A 17,572-nucleotide genomic window follows, 5' to 3' on the forward strand; every position below is an offset into this window, starting at 1 on the left:
GGAGGGGGGGAGGTGATGAGGAGGGGGGGAGGTGATGAGGAGGAGGAGGGGGGGAGGTGATGAGGAGGGGGGAGGTGATGAGGAGGGGGGAGGTGATGAGGAGGGGGAGGTGATGAGGAGGGGGGGGGGTGAGTGAGGAAAGGGAGGTGATGAGGGGGGGGGGGGGAGTGAGTGAGAGAGGAATGGGAGTGAGAGAGGGGGTGAAGGGAAGAGGTGGGCGGGGGTCCACATGATGTTAATTTATAAATGGTTAACCTAATTTCAGATACGACGCAATAATAACCCCCCCAATCATTTATTAAACCTTGAGGATGTGAGATTTGTTTTTTTTTTGTGGGGAGGGGACATTGGATTCAAAGCGATCTTCTCATGAAATGATAACATGCTAATCAGATTCCTTCCTCCCCAGCCCCCCAGCCCCAGCCCCAGCCCCACCCTCTCACCCCCCCCAGCCCCAACACACAGACCCTTTCCCCCTTTTCAACATTGAGCCCAACTTTAATCCCAACCATTAGGAGCCGGGCATGCAAAACCGGCCAACCACAGTTCTAAATTACAATCAAACGGTTACCAATTACACAAATTATTGACGGCAGATTCCCTTTTCAACTGCAAATTAAGGCTATTAAGAAAGCCTTTTTTAATGCAAAAGTGACTAATTAACCAACGGATGGGAAATCTGCGGCCCAGATATCAAAAAGTGCTCTGTGCACATTGCGGAAACACAGGGGAACCAATTAGTTTAATTATCAAAACAGCTAATTAAAATTGCACAGTTCCTAATTAGTTCTTTGCTTTTTCCTCTAATTGACAGGATGGAGATAAATGGGCAGCCGATGAAAAAAGAGTGAAGGAAAGAGAGAAACTCTGGCAGAATATTTATGCTGACTTTATCTTGGTCAGTGTGGCAGCCTTGAAATTAGGAAATTAATGGCCTTAATTCGCAAACTCTTTTACTCTTAACTACGCACCCTTCTTCTGTGTTCCCTAAACATTCTGATCTGTATGAGTCGAGCCACCCCGCCAACAATTTACACGGGGAATGAAAGCTCTTGGAGACGAAGAGGATCCAGCAATTCGCCGCCTAATGTGACAGCTCGCAGTTCGAGATACAGGGGCCTCTTTGTGCCTCTGTCTAATAGATGCCAGCAACCCGATCTGTACGCGTCGTGGCAAGCTTCGGCCCACTTCCAAACGGGATAATTAAACCAGATTCCAGCTCTCTGGCCGGGGAGGGGAGGGGAGGGGGAGAGAGAGAGGGGGAGAGAGAGGGGAGGGGAGGGGAGGGGAGGGGGAGAGAGAGAGAGAGGGGTGGCCAGAAACGGTTGTGTGATGAGATGATTGCTCTTCCTTTCCGACCTGGTGTATCTTTGATGCGAAACTGCACAGCGGCGGCGCAGCGTTAACCAAAACAAAAATGATAACAGGCGCTTGTGAACGTAAACTGACTACCCGGATAGACTCTGCCATCTACCCCAGGAGATATCACTGATTATAACAACATTTAAGACACTTTGACCGGTACACGGATCGCAAAGCTTTAGAGGGATCTGGGCCAAACGTGGGACTAGTGTAGATAGGACATCTTGGTTGGAACGTGCAAGTAGGGCTTAAGGGCCTGTTTCCCTGTTGGGTGACTATCCGAGGGGACTTTGCTGTGCGAATGTTTAAAGTCTAGCGGTATTTACTCGAGTGCCGACCCAAAGTGTTGCCTGTATTAAGGAGATTCTGTTTAAATAGGCCCAGGGCCCGTCTTTGGAAGGCGTGCGTCAACTGTGACTGCTCCTGTCTGCCTCTCCCCACCCTTCACTCACCACCCTCTCCCCGTTGAATGGTGCGACCTTGGCCCTTGTGTGGGACCTCACTGGACCACCATCTCCCAACAGAATGGGCTGGACAGTGAATAGCTGATAGTTAACATTCCTCAAACAAAAGCACAAAGTGCTGGAGTAACTCAGCGGGTCAGTCAGCACCTGTGGAGTGCATGTCCTCGAGAGATGCTGCCACACCCGCTGAGATACTCCAGCACATTGTGTCTTTTTACTTGTAGACCAGCACCTGCAGTTCCTTGTGTCGAAAAACCTTGACGTGATCTTGACCCGTAGACAGTTACGTTTTCAGTCAGTGTTCACACTGCCCGCTTCGTTGGGATGTCCGGGTTCTCGTTTCACTCGCATGGAGATAGATGGTCTGCAAATCAAATCCTGGTTAAACCCTCCTCAGCCCAGAAACCAGCAACATACCCAGCTGGACTGCCGAAGATACTGCAAGCACGGCCCTGCTAATAATTAACTGACAACTACCTTGTAATAAATGTCCCTCGTACCCCGGTGTTTTGTTAACGTCCTATTTTGATAACAATATGTATTATTAATTAGCTTGATTAAAAACATTATCTTTACAGAACAGGTACATTGCGAGTGTTATATCGCTCAGTATCCAGATGGAATTGGGAGAGCAAAGCACTTGCACTGCAGATCTTGCAGAGTTTGCAATGCATTCACCAATTTCCTCTTGTGTTCCACCAGGACTAATGGTATGGTCCACCAGTAAATAAATATGTCTCCACAACTCACTCATGAAATTGCCAATAGTTCAGCTTGAATTAATCCTGTACATTTTAAGTTTATTTCAGATAGCAGTGATTTCAGGAAAATAATTATGCTCCTCAGGATATTGACTGTAAATGTGTTTTATGTGTTCGTTTAAAATATTCCATCGAAAGAAAAAGTAAATAAAAATTGTGGGCAAAATAATCACATCAGATGATAAATGGAGGATGTGGAAAGACACAAAGTGCTGGCGTAACTCATCAGGTCAGGCGGCATCCCTGGAGAACATGGATGGGCTCCATAGATGCTGCTGCACCCGCTGAGTTTCTCCAGCAATTTTGTGTACCATGGATGGGTAATGTTTTGGTTTGGGACCCTGTGGTAACCAGCATCTGCAGTAGTTTAGTTTAGAGTTGAGAGAATCAGGGCTGAAAGGGCCTTTGGCTCCCCGCACACTAACACTATCCTACACACACTAGGGACAATTTACATTTATACCAAGCCAATTAACTTACAAACCTGTACATCTTTGTTTCAACAATAGAAAATGTGGAACTGTTTTTTCCGACTTCACCAATGAAACCTGGCATGTCATCTTTGCTTACTGGTTCTCATTCCTTTCCATTTAAACCATTACCCTGAAATCTGAGTAAATGTGAATTTCACCCCACCCTGCATATCAAAATGGACAGATTTTGGCAGATAAATGGCATTTGAAAAACATGAATGTTTCATATTATAACTGAATTTACTTGCTCCAATGGGGCCTTGGCATAAACTATCCAAGAGGCCACTCAGCTTGGTTTGATTGATGCTAGTTTTGCCATTGAGACAGATGGTTGGCAGTACGAGCCTTTTCCAATTCAAGACTTAGCTGTCCATTGTATGAGACTGTCATGGAGGGACATGTCCAGTCCATCATGTGAGCCTGTGATGGAAGTACATGTATTGTCCATTGTATGATGCTCACAGAGTTACATGTCCTGTCCCAATAGCTCACTGGATGTGATAAAGATTCACAACATGGTTTGAAGCTGGTCAAGTTGCATTGGTCGACATCCCTTCCTCAGCAGGCAAGATGAATACCGACTAATTGGTCATTCGCGTTGTTAGTGATTTTGCCAGCAGAAATGATAAATACAGTTTCTGTTTATTGAACAGCTGAGAATAACCTGACAATGGTGTTTGTAAGTAATTCATTATTAGGAAGGAATTGCTTGAACAGTGAATGAAGATAATGACACTTCCTGGTGGCATTTTACTGTATATATAATGAATAAAGCATTTTTGAAAGAACGTTAAGTTATTCATTATTTTATGAAGTACTGAGAGAGATGATCACATGTTATATAAATTCAAAGCTATGATTTAATTGGAAGAACTTATCTCTGACTGATATATTCATGAATCATATGCTGGTTGGTTATATATAATTTAATTTTTACATAGATTTCAATTACAAATATTGAAATGTTTTTGGTCATCATATTAAGTCATAGATTTAAATATTTCCATCTCCTCATGATGAAAGTATAGATTGTGCCCATGCCTAACGAGGTACATTTTCAATATAAAAGCCTGTCATGTCAACATAATGGTAAAATAATGGTTATTCTACATATATCATCTTTTAAGTGAAACTCAACAAAACGCGCATGATTTGTAGCGATCTGAGCAGATTTCACAATGTGACCCTGCTGAAAGTTATTCAGAACAAATATTTCTATGTGAATGATTCTAACTCCTGGACACGTCGAATAAACTACTTGTTGTAGGGAGGAACAGCAGATGCTGGTTTAAACCGAAGATAGACACAAATAGCTGGAGTAACTCAGTGGGCCAGGCAGCATTTCTGGAGAGAAGGAATGGGTGACGTTTCGGGTCGAGACCTTTCTTCAGACTGGGTCAGGGATGAGGGGGTTACAGAGATCAGGAAGTGTAAGGTGTGAAAATGAGACAAAGGGGGGTGGAGATCAAGGAAAATGTAGAATAGATCATTGTGAGTCTCCTCCATTGTAAGAGTGAGGTGCAGTGCAAATTGGAGGAACAACACCTCATATTTCTCTTGGGTAGCATTCATCCCAGTGGTATGAATATTGACTTTTCTAACTTTGTAACCCTTGCCTCCCCTCTCTCTCCATCCCTCCCCCCTTCCCAGTTGTCCGACTAGTCTGATTGTTCTCATTTACATTTTATCTCTGTTTGCTTTGTTGTTACCTTCGCCTAGCTATCAATGATCTATTCTACATGTTCCTTGATCTCCACCCCCTTTGTCTCGTTTTCACACCTTACACTTCCTGAGATCCTCTTCCTGAGAGAGGGAGCAGGAGGGAGCAGAGAGGGAGGGGGGTAGAGTTTGAGGGGTGGGGGGGGGGGGGGGTGTGCGATGTCACAGGGGAAGGCTGGTTCGTGAACGCAATACTCCCTCACTCCGGCTCCAGGCTCCAGCAACCTCCCCACCATGCGCCGACCCGGGGGCGAGTACAGGGCCCGACTTGCTCGTTCTTTCTGCACCCCCGGGGGGGTGTGCCATCACTCGCAGCACGAAGAAGATGGCACGCGACGCAGACCCATTGTGACATCATCACGAAAGGCAGCTGTTTTTAAATTCAGTTATGTCATATTTTTGAATATTTTCAGTAATAACTCGAGAAATAAACCATGACATTTTCAGATAAGGCGATTTTGGATTCCATGGGAAAAATCTCTACCGGAATATGTAAACATTTTACCGTTACCGCGTCGTTTTTTCGCGAAGATTATACACAAGACAAACACACAAACACACACACACTAATACACATAGACATCCAAGATCAGACTTTTAAGTATATAGATAGATATGATAGTTTCATAGAGTGGTACAGTGTGGAAGCCGGCATTTCGGCCCAATATGCCCACACGGGCCAACATGTCCCACCTGCCTGCATTTGGTCCATATCCCACCAAACCGGTCCTATCCATGTACTTGTCTAACTGTTTCTTAAATGTTAGGATAGTCACAGCCTCAACCACTTCCTCTGGCAGCTTGTTCCATACACCCTCCACCTTTTGTGTGAAAAAGTTACCACTCAGATTCCTATTAAATCTTTTCCCCTTCACTTTAAACCTATGTCTTCTGCTCCTGGATTCACCTACTCTGGGCAAGAGACTCTGTGCATCTACCCGATCCATTCCTCTCATGATCTTGTACAATAACTCAATTATTTGATGCTTATTTTCCAGAATGCCAAAGAGTATCAAGAACATCTGGTTGTGTATTTTTCATGTCTGCAGTTATTGAATTCCCTGAGGACAACGTGAATATGTAGTTTTACTTTTAGTTTTCTTTCGGGTGCAAAGAAGTATCACATGATGAACAGGATCTGTTTTATTCTCTGTGCGAAGACTTGTTCAATCAGCTAACTTGGAATTCTCTGCAGCAAATATAAAACTAATTAGAGAGGTTTGCCAGAGATTGCCTTTTATCTGTCAGGAACCTCAAAAACAAGGAAGAGTAAAGTGGTAATTAAACAGTACAATTGGAGTGATTTCATCATCTTAAAGCATATAACTACTTGTTTGCATATCTTTCATTCATCTCTTCAATATTTCCCTACATCACCGTCTAGAACTATCATTTCCCTTTCCCCTGACTCTAAGCCTGAAGAAGGGGCTCAACCCGAAACGTCACCTATTCCTTTACTCCGGAGATGCTGCCTGACCTGCTGAGTTACTCCAGTTTTTTTTGTCAAACTACCAATGAATATATTTTCATTCATACTGTCGCCAGAGAGAGTACATGATGGATTGATAGATGCACTGAAATATTTCATGTTATTCTGACCACATAATTGCATCTCAGTCACAGAACAGCAGCTAATTCTTTTAACGCCATTAATTAATTTTAGCGGTGTGTTATATTGGACAGCTGGAGTGAAAGAGCCAAAACTGTTTACACAGGACAGTTAGCTTTGAAAGAAAGACTATAATTTCATCGGTCTGGTCTGAATTTGCACACAGGTCTTAGAGAGGAATGGACATACTTTGACCAGCTGTGAAAACTGCTTCTCCAGGATACAATACTTCATTACACTGTAATGGCAGGTGCGGTGTAGGATAGGATATATATATAGATATATGTATAGGATAGGTGACCCTTGTTTTGACTGATTGTACGGGTGGAGGGGCGGCGGGGCTGGAAAAGGGGGGAGGCAATTTTTTTAACAATTGTCAGAAACAATATTGCAATGGTTTATTACTTAAGGCGTAGGTTTAGGTTTATTATTGTAACATGTACCGAGGTACAATGAAAAGCTTTGTTTTGTACACTTTCCAAACAGATCAGATAATACTAGTGGCCCTCCACCAGTCTGTGACCAGCCCTATGTCTGAACCCCTCCTCAGGCCTGTACCTCTGTACCTCTTCTCCCCCTCCCCCCTCAAACCTCCAATCACGGATCAGAGAACACATCCTACTACATATAAGGCGTGTTTCTGTTTAAGCAGAGGTTTCCAATCTGTAGCACCTCCCCCATCGCTTGGCCATGCATAAGGGACATTTCAGATTGGGACCCTTGTTCAGACTCTGAAGAAGGGCCCTGACCCAAAACATCACGTATCCATGTTCTCCAGAGATATTTGCCTGCCCTGCTGAGTTACTCCAGCACTTTATGTATTTTTCTTTTGTAAAATGGCATCTGCAGTTCCTAGTGTCTCCATTGCTTGCCGAATGGTAGTTTGATGGAATGGAAGGATTGATTTTAAATTTCCACAAGTTTGCCCAGAGGATACAAGTGGCAAGGACAGAAGGAAGATTTCCTACCCCATTCAATGACCGTGCCATCACTGTGGATGGTCCCCAGAAGCAGTAATGTGCCAGCATCTGGCCTGAGAGGCTGCTTTAACCGTATGAAACTGGACACTTGTGTCATCAGCCCGTTAAGCAAGGTTGTCATTACTGCTGCCTCTTCAAGCCTCTTTGATCTTCTTCGACCCTCTTCGATCCTCTTCTCTATTTTTGCTCATTCCCAGTAAAAAAACAAATTATTGATCAGGAGAGGGGCGGAGTTTTTCCTTTCATTCACATTTCTTTCATGGAAGCAGCCACATTCATAGACTGGCGCAGGTCTGGCACAGCTCAGAAAGGGTTGCTAACCTGACACAGCTTGATCTGAATGACACACTCCCCAGTGGATGTAGCATCTACTCACAAAGCCATTAAGGATGTCTTGAGGGAGAATTGTGAAGGAAACTATGAATCCTGAAAGATAAACCAATCTGAGCCAAAATGGATGTATGTGAAACCAGTTGTTGAGGTTGGTTTAGTTAAGTGATAGGTTTCTTTAAAATTGCTAGGCCAGAATGTTTCAATTCAAGTATAAAATTATAAAAAAATATTCTTAATAAAGCTCTTAGAAATTACTGCCAATTTATTATCTTAATATCATTTTATGAAGTTGAGAACTTGAATAGATGTTTTCATGCAATAAATCCCTTTATCATATTATCTTAATGACAAAGTAAGATATAGTTTCTCATAAACTGCAATAAACTTTTCACAGTTAGGTTTGAGGACCAGCCCTTTATCTGACGTGTCACGGGATGGAACTTGTTTGAGTTTTATGTAACTTGAGGCGACAAGGCTTTCATTTTAAACGCCTTAAACTCTGCCCTGCAAGGGCCAAGTGATCAGTGAACTTCACCCACTGACACTGAATTAGTTTGTATGGCACAAGGGTTGACATGTGCAAATTAATTTGAGATGGATGGAGTTCAATAACTAGCCCACCCATGTAATGGGGAGCTTCTAGAGTTCAAGGAATAGTCCTGATGACTAACAGATTATATTCATTGAAGGTAATGCACAGGCCTTGCTGTCAATCACAAAACCACTTTAGTTGAGAGAGCAGGGCGGGATGTTTAGACAGTTGTTATTGGCATCTGTCCTGAGAACAACCACTGCTGGAGGTGCAGAACAAACAGCAGCAGTGTCTGCATACTCAGTGTCGTTTGTCCATTTACTAATGAGTACGGTGACTTTATCATCCATATTGACTCCACTCAGAAACCACCGAAACTGCATTCCACATTTATCAAATGATGAAAGTGGTTGCATGACACTTAATGCGATCATCTTAACCGTGTAGGGCCATGCCACACATCTCCTGACACTGCACCTAGTGGTCATTGGATGTACCATGACTTGCCAGATTGGGTGACAACACTTCCCCAATGGGCAGGTGGAACTCAGTGCAGTCTTGTCACTCCAAGGCATGACATTGAAAGGAGGGCGTATGAGGAGGATGGATCAATGTACCTCACCAGAGGAGGTTGGAGAAATGTCACCCACCAGCTTCGCGAAGAATGGCCAGGCAAAACATACAATGGACAGGCATACAAATGAGTGAAAAAAAGAGTAGAATATAAGAATAGTTGCTATTTCATGTCAGGGGGAATTCAGTAGCTATGCGTAAAGGTTTGGTAATGCATGCATTGCAAGTTAAAAAACTATGCAAGGAATTTTGTAATGTTTTACAGCCTGTATTTATCAGTGTACATGACATACTATTGTGTTCCTGAGGGCACAGTGCTGATGAACTACCAAAGACATATTGCCAAACTTGATCTCGAGCCCTTCACTGGTTGATTGCAGAGTAAACTAACTTGTGGTGCTAAGTCAGAAGCACGTTGCAATGCGTTCTGCAAATGCTTCCTCTAACACAAGCTCAAGATATCAGTGTACAAGTGGGTCATTCGAAAGAGTTTGTTGAAAATATGAACTGGTGTTTCAATGAGTTAATTGGTTTGCAGTCTTCATTTCAAATGTGAAGCCAATCCTCCATGGACCGAAAGGACAATTTGAATTATGTAAAATCATCCACTTTAAGTTTTGATGATTAAAATATAATGCAGGCCAGCCTAAGGTGTGCTTGGTTTGTAGAGAGTGGGCTTTATAAAATGTATACACCAGCTGTTGCTACAGTTATCTCTGTATGTTTTTTAGGCCATTTCTTTACAGACAACCTCTGATGAAATTCTGTTGTGGGAGCATTGACTGGGGAAGGGGCAGGGGTGAACCGAGGGTTTTAATCCCACTGATGTTTCTGAATGGACAGGCATACTGGTGGGAACTTTTAATGGAAGGTCTGTAATCAGAATACGCTTGTATTCAGCTCCGACAATAATGAATCTCATCAAATGTTAAAGCACGGGCATGTGTGGAAGGATAGAATTTCAAGGTTTTAGACTGTCCCTATTTCAGGCACTCCTCTGGGAGTGTGTGATTACTCAGCTTTAGCAGGTTATTGCCTCATCTTTCAATATCCAGTGAAGCACAAAATTCTAATCTAAGTTGTTCTTTCTACTTAAAGAAAAGGGCTCGATATGCTCAGAGACTTTTGTTAACATTGTGGAGAGCTATTTCTTGCTCTGATTCAAAATGATGTGGGCAAAATGATTTTCTGATGTGAACAGGCAGTCCATTATTGGTGGAGTTAACATTATTTAAAAAGAATATCAGAAAGAACAGGCTGTGCAATCTGAGAATAAATCAGGTCTTTTACAGTTTAAAAAGATGTGTGCATCTGATCAAAAGCTTAGTATCATTATGGGGTTTTCATTACAGGGGAGACCAGTTAATCTGATTTTACATTAAAGAGGTAATAACACTTTTGTTTGAACTGAAAGGATTAAAAATTGAATGTACATAACACTCCCTTGTAGTCAGGTTTTTAGAGTGAGGAATTTCAAATCAACAGGGATATAACCAAAGGATATAATGTTAAATGTTCTGAGTCCAGACCGAAGATAGACACAAAATGCTGGAGTAAGTCAGCGGGACAGGCAGCATCTCTGGAGAGCAGGAATGGGTGATGTTTCGGGTCGAGACCCTTCTTCAGAGTCCAGACCAGCAGAATGGCTTTTCCTGGGTATTCTTTCTATGGTTCTAGGCAAACATTGGATCCCCCACCAGAATGTTTTTAAATACAGGATACTCATGCTGTAAAACACTTCAACCAGTTTATCAAATGGTAAGCATCAACATCCAATGGTTGAGTGAAACACAGAGTGCTGGAGGAACTCAGCGGATCAGGCAGCATCTGTAAAGGCGCCGTTTCTGGTCAAGACCCTTCTCAAGTCGAGTCTGAAGAAGAGTCCTGACCAGAAACGTCCTCTGTCCATTCCCTCAACAGATGCTGCCTGAGCCGCCGGGTTCCTCCAGCACATTTTATTTTGCTCAATTGCAGCATCTGCAGTTCCTCATGCAGATACTGTCTGCAGTCTTTCTGGTATTTTCCTTTTCTATTTTGAATAGCACAATAGGCAGGCAAGGCGCACTTACCTGCAAACTAGCATAGCTTGCAATACGAAGCCCAGAAATAAATTAAAATCCACAGAGGAATGTTCAACCTTTAAAGATTTATTTTAAGTGGATGACTAAGTCTACCAGAAGATAATATTTTTTATATACAACAGTCTCCCACTACTTTTTTTCCAATTGTGCAATTATCTGTGAAATTTAAATGTAATTATCCAATTCCTGTGGTTGCCCACACTGGCCATTTATTATTCATCCTCAGTCGTTACACAACACCACAAAGAACACATTGATCACACGTTGACCACTGGAGAACTGGAACAAATGGAAAATAACAAAAGACCATCTCTGACAAAAGTCAGAGTTTAAAAAATACAATAAATATGAAACATTTCTAAACCGTAACATCCTTCTGTGGTAACATTTTATGCATCAATAATGAGTTATAGATTAGCATTTACAGAAATGGGGCTTGGGAGAAGTTACTGGTGGAAGTAGCAAGATGATGATGGATTACTGGAGAGGCAGCTTCAATGTGATGCATTATTTCAGATGTTGATCTGGAACTCCAAGAGTCTCCTCCAAGTCATTTACCTCACTGCTGTCATCCAATGTAAATTCAAGAGAAACTATAACAGAATATTGATTACAATTATGTGTGATTTTAAAGTACAGCAAGTTAAGTTATATACTTGTGCAGCACGGTGGTGCAGCGGTAGAGTTGTTGCCTTACAGTGCTTGCAGCGCCAGAGATCCGCGGTCGATCCTGACTACGGGTGCTGTCTGTACGCAGTTTGTACGTTTTCCCTGTGACCTGGGGAGGTTTTCTCTGAGATCTTCGGTTTCCTCCCACACTCCAAACACGTACAGGTTTGTAGGTTAATTGGCTTGGTATAAATGTAAAGTGTCCCTAGTGTGTGTAGGATAGTGTTAATGTGCGGGGATCGCTGGTTGGTGCGGACTCGGTGGGCCGAAGGGCCCGTTTCCGTGCTGTATCTCTAAAACTAAAAATCTTTTAGATCAATCCTTTTTGCTACATTTGATCTTTTTCCACAGTATTTCTTTTTGAGGCAGGCGGGCAATGAAGGCAAAAGTGGTTGTGACTCTACAAGCCCATTCCTTCCACAATCAGATGCAATCAGAAAGGCAATTCTTCCTCAAGGTAATGCTGCAAGATGCACTGATCTTCAAAGATCTAGTTTAGTTTAGTTTATTGTCACGTGTACCAAGGTACATGAAAAGCATTTTTGTTGCTTACTATCCAGTCAACAGAAAGACTATACATGATTACAATCAAGGCATCCACACTGTACAGATACAGGATAAAGGGAATAATGCTCAACGTAAGATAACGTCCAGTGAAGTCTGATTAAAGATAGTCTGCAGGCCTCTGTGGAGGATTATTGTAGAGGTTGATTTGTCACCTATCCTCACTGATTGGGGTCTGTTGGTCAGGAAGGCGAGGATCCCGTTGCAGAGATGAATGCTGACTCCAAGTTCCACGAGTTTGGAGATGAGCTTGGATGGGATAATGATATTGAAAGCAGAGCTGTAGTTCAGGCCCGTACGAAGCTTTTCAAAAAGGGGGGTGGCATGACAGGATTACAAAAAACTTAATGTGAAATAATGTGTGCGCTGCACACATCATGTGAAGTCCCTCGATGCCGGGGTCCAGGGCCCTGGAAGCCCAGGGGTTTTAGATGCTCTCTGATCCATTCTGAGCCTTGTTTTGGAGCATTTTTGCACCAAATATATGACCAATATTTCAGAAATTAACAGGAATCTGAAGTAGCTTTTTCACACAAAGGGTACTGGGTGTATGTAACGAGCTGCCAGAGACTATCCTAATGTTTAAGAGCCATTTGGACACGTACACGGATAGGACATATTTAGATGGATATGGGCCAAACGAGTGTGAGTGGGACATGTCGGTCGGTGTGGGCAAGTTGGGCTGAAGGGCCTGTTTCCACACTGCATCATTCTATGACTAAAAAGTGAAGAAGAAAAATGAATGTAGATAAGTAGAGCAGATTTGAAAGAGGAGTGAAATGTAAAGGCAGAGAGAGGTTTATGGGTGGAAAGGAACATAGGAAAGGAGGGGGGAGAGTGGGCTTGGGCAGATGGGTGAAGGGAAAATAGACACAAAGTGCTGGAGTAACTCAGTGGGTCAGGCAGCATCTGCGGAGAATATGAATAGGCGACGTTTCACAGAATGCTGGAGTAACTCAGTGGGTCAGGCAGCATCTCTGGAGAAAAGGTATAGATTATAGTTCGGGTCAAGACCGTTCTTCAGTAATATTCATGATATGCCATGCATAGACATTCCTGAATGTTACCCAAACCATCGTGAGCTACTTTGTTACGGTGCTTGCCCTCTCCTATAATGTCTCTGCTGCCTTGGGTGATGCAGGACAGGACACAAGCTTTGGGACATGGTGTGAAGCTGTTGCAGTCTGTCCCAGCCTGGTAAAAACCTGGATGGAGTGGATTTGGAGAGGATGTTTCCATTAGTGGGAGAGTCTAGGACCAGTGGCCACAGCCTCAGAATTAAAAGATATTCCTTTAGGATGGAGATGAGCAGGAATTTCTTAAGTCAGAGGGTGGTGAACTGTGGAATTCATTGCCACAGACAGCTGTGGAGGTCAAGTCAATGGACATTTTTCAGGAGATTGATAGATTCTTGATTGATACGGGTGTCAGAGGTAATGGGGAGAAGGCAGGAGAATGAGAGGGAAAGATAGATAGAGTCATAGAGTGATACAGTGTGGAAACAGGCCCTTCGGCCCAGCATGTCCCATCTGCACTAGTCCCACCTGCCCACGTTTGATCCATATCCCTCCGAACCTGTCCTATCCATGTACCTGTCTAACTGTTTCTTAAATGTTGCGATAGTCCCTGCCACAACTACCTCCTCTGGCAGCTTGTTCCATACACCTACCACCCTTTGTGTGAAAAACATACCCCTCAGATTCCTATCTTTGGCCGTTCACCTTAAACTTATGTCCTCTGTTCCTCGATTCACTTACTCTGGGCAAAAGACTCAACCATATCTATTCAAATCATGATTTTATAGACCTCTATTAGATCACCCCTCAGCCTCCTGGGCTCCATGAAATAGAGTCCCAGCCTACTCAACCTCTCCCTATGGCTCTGGCCCTCTAGTCCTGGCAACATCCTCATAAATCTTCATTGTACCCTTTCCAGTTTGATGACATCTTTCCTATAACATGGTGCCCAGTTCTGAACACAATACTCTGAATGCGGCCTCACCAACTTCTTATGCAACTGCAACATGACCTCCCAACTTCTATACTCACCCGACCCGCTGAGTTACTCCAGCACTCTGTGAAACGTCACAGAACAGGGCAAGATTAGCAAGTTTGCTGATGATACAGAAGTGAGTGGTTTTGCAGATAGTGAAGATGGTTGTGAAAGATTGCAGCAGGATCTGGATCAATTAGCCAGGTGGGCAGAGGAATGGTTGATGGTTGCATGGTTCCTTGAAGGTCGTGTCGCAGGTATATCAGGTGGTCAAAAAGTATTTTGGTACTTTGGTCCTCATCGGTCAGAGTATTGAGTATAGAAGTTGTGAGGTCATGTTGCAGTTGTATAAGACGTTGGTGAGACCGCATTTAGAATATTGTGTTCAGTTCTGGGCATCATGTTATAGGAAAGATGTCAAACTGAAAAGAGTACAGAGATCCCCATCCTGGATCAGTCCAATCAGGGTTGTGTCGTCCGGCAAACTTGAAAAGCTTGACAGAGGTGTCTGTGGAGGTGCAGTCATTGGGTGTGAAGTGGTGATTGGAGTGGGGTGGGTGTAGAAGGGCCCAGTCTTTGCAGACTGAGCGTTCAAGAAGGAACTGCAGATGCTGGAAGATCGAAGGTACACAAAAATGCTGGAGAAACTCAGCGGGTGCAGCAGCATCTATGGAGCGAAGGAAATAGGCGACGTTTTGGGCCGAAACCTTTCTTCAGACTGATAGGGGGTGGGGGGGGGGGGGAGGTGAGAAGGAAGGAAAAAGGGGAGGAGGAGGAGCCCGAGGGCGGGGGGATGGGAGGAGACAGCTCGAGGGTTAAGGAAGGGGAGGAGACAGCAAGGGCTAGCAAAACTGGGAGAATTCAACGTTCATGCCATCAGGACGCAAACAACCCAGGCGGAATATGAGGTGCTGTTCCTCCAATTTCCGGTGTTGCTCACTCTGGCAATGGAGGAGACCCAGGACAGAGAGGTCGGATTGGGAATCCGTTGGGCGATCGTTTCGCCGAACACCTCCGCTCAGTCCGCAATAACCTACCTGAACTCCCGGTGGCTCAGCACTTCAACTCCCCCTCCCATTCCCAATCCGACCTCTCTGTCCTGGGTCTCCTCCATTGCCAGAGTGAGCAACACCGGAAACTGGAGGAACAGCACCTCATATTCCGCCTGGGTTGTTTGCGTCCCGATGGCATGAACATTGAATTCTCCCAGTTTTGCTAGCCCTTGCTGTCTCCTCCCCTTCCTTAACCCTCGAGCTGTCTCCTCCCATCCCCCCGCCCTCGGGCTCCTCCTCCTCCCCTTTTTCCTTCCTTCCCCCCCCCCCCCACCCCCATATCAGTCTGAAGAAGGGTTTCGGCCCGAAACGTCGCCTATTTCCTTCGCTCCATAGATGCTGCTGCACCCGCTGAGTTTCTCCAGCATTTTTGTGTACCTTTGCAGACTGAGGTCAGGCTGTGAGTGGGTGTGAAGTGGTTGGGTGGGGTGGGAAAGGTTCCACTCTTTTCATACTGGAGTCTTGCCTTAAGTAGGTGTGAAGTGGTGAATGGGAAGGAGAAGGTGCAGGGTCCATTCTTTGCAGACTGGGGTCCGGCTGTGTTTGTTGGGGAGGGGGTACCAGGGTTACGTTTCTGATTTTCAAGCCTGCAGTAAAACTCATTCAGGTTGTTCGTCAGCTGACGGTTGTCCAAAGAGCGGGGGGCTTTCCTCTTATAGCTGGTGATTTCTTGCATGCCCTTCCAAACTGAAGAAGAATCACTAGCTGAGAACTTGATCCTCAACTTCTCAGAGTATCTTTCCTTGGCAGCTCTGATTCCTCTTCTCAGTGCTTTATCGATTAGGCTATCTTTTAACTCTTTAACGATTAGGCTATTAACTTGACGCATATTTTCCCCCAACACCCCCCCCCTCCCCCCGATCTCAAAATGGAAATGTTACATCTGTATATAATGATCCCATTAAAATGTGTATTTATGTCACAAACTATGGAATTCATATTTTTCAGTATTGTTATCGAAAAGAAAGCAGTTCCAATTATTTGATATTATTTGATATTGTTTATTATTCATATGGAGAAAATATAATAGCTCTAAAACCTACCTTAATTTTGCAATCTCATTAAAGATAATCCCCCTTTCCCTCTCCCCTCCCCATGACTCACTCCTCTCCCTTCCCCTCTCTCTCTCCCCCTCCCCTCTCTCACATCCCCCCTCTTTCTTGCGGGGGGGGCGAAGATGAAGGTGGCGCGGGCCCAGCGGGCGGGTGGGGGGGATGAAGGTGGCGTGGGCCCCGTGGAGGTGGCGTGAGCCCAGCGGGGATGGCGTAGACCCAGTGGGGGTGGTGTGGGCCCAGCAGGGGTCAGCGAGGGTGGCGTGGACCCAGCGGGGGTCAGCGGGGGTGGCGTGGACCCAGCGGGGGTCAGCGGGGGTGGCGTGGACCCAGCGGGGGTGGCGTGGGCCCAGCAGGGGTCAGCGAGGGTGGAGTGGACCCAGCAGGGGTCAGCTGGGGTGACGTGGGCCCAGCAGGAGTGGAGTGAGCCCAGCGGGGTTGGCGTGGACCCAGCGGGGGTGGCGTGGGCCCAGCAGGGGTCAGCAGGGGTGGAGTGGACCCGGCAGGGGTCAGCTGGGGTGGCGTGGGCCCAGCAGGGGTGGAGTGAGCCAGCGGGGATGGCGTGGACCCAGTGGGGGTGGCGTGGGCCCATCAGGGGTCAGCGAGGGTGGCGTGGGCTCAGCGGGGGTGGCGTGGGCTCAGCGGGGGTGGCATGAGTCCAGCGGGGGTGGCATGAGCCCAGTGGGTGGGCGTGGGCCCAGCGGGGGTCAGCGGGGGTTGTGTGGGGGGGAAGATGGCTTGGTCACCGGTGGCGGGGGGAGGCGAGGGGAGCGGACTCCACCGCAGCGGCAACTGGTGCTGGGGTTACAGCCGTTGGGTTCAGATTCAGCCACTCCCGCCCGGGGACGAGAGAACAGAGAACTGGCCGTTTCCAAAGTGGAAACGTTGATTTAAATTTATTTTTTTTGTGACTTTTTTCTTAAAGGAAAAAAAGGGGGGTGCGGTCGCACCCAACGCACCTCCCCCTTCGGACAGCCATGTAGTTTATGAATGGAAGGCCAATGTAGGTGTCTCTCTTCTCCAGGTGTTCCAGGGATGAGTGTAGGCTCAGGGAGATGACATCAGTGGTGGACCTGTTGTAGATGTAGGTGAACTGCAGTGGGTCAAGGTTGCTTGGTATACTGCATTTAATGCATTCCATAACCAGCCTCTTAAAGCATTTCATGATGGTAGGTGTCAGGGCCACTGGATGGTCATCATTAAGGCATGAGTTATTTGGCACCAGGATGAGAGTGGTCTTCTTGAAGCAGACGAGTACCTCAGAATGGAGCTGAAAGAGATTAAGGATGTCCATGAACATTCCAGCTAGTTGGTCCATGCAGTTTCTAAAGATGCTGCCAGGGATTCCGTCCGTCC

This window comes from Amblyraja radiata, chromosome 20 (assembly GCF_010909765.2).
Source record: "Amblyraja radiata isolate CabotCenter1 chromosome 20, sAmbRad1.1.pri, whole genome shotgun sequence".
Taxonomy (NCBI): Eukaryota; Metazoa; Chordata; class Chondrichthyes; order Rajiformes; family Rajidae; genus Amblyraja; species Amblyraja radiata.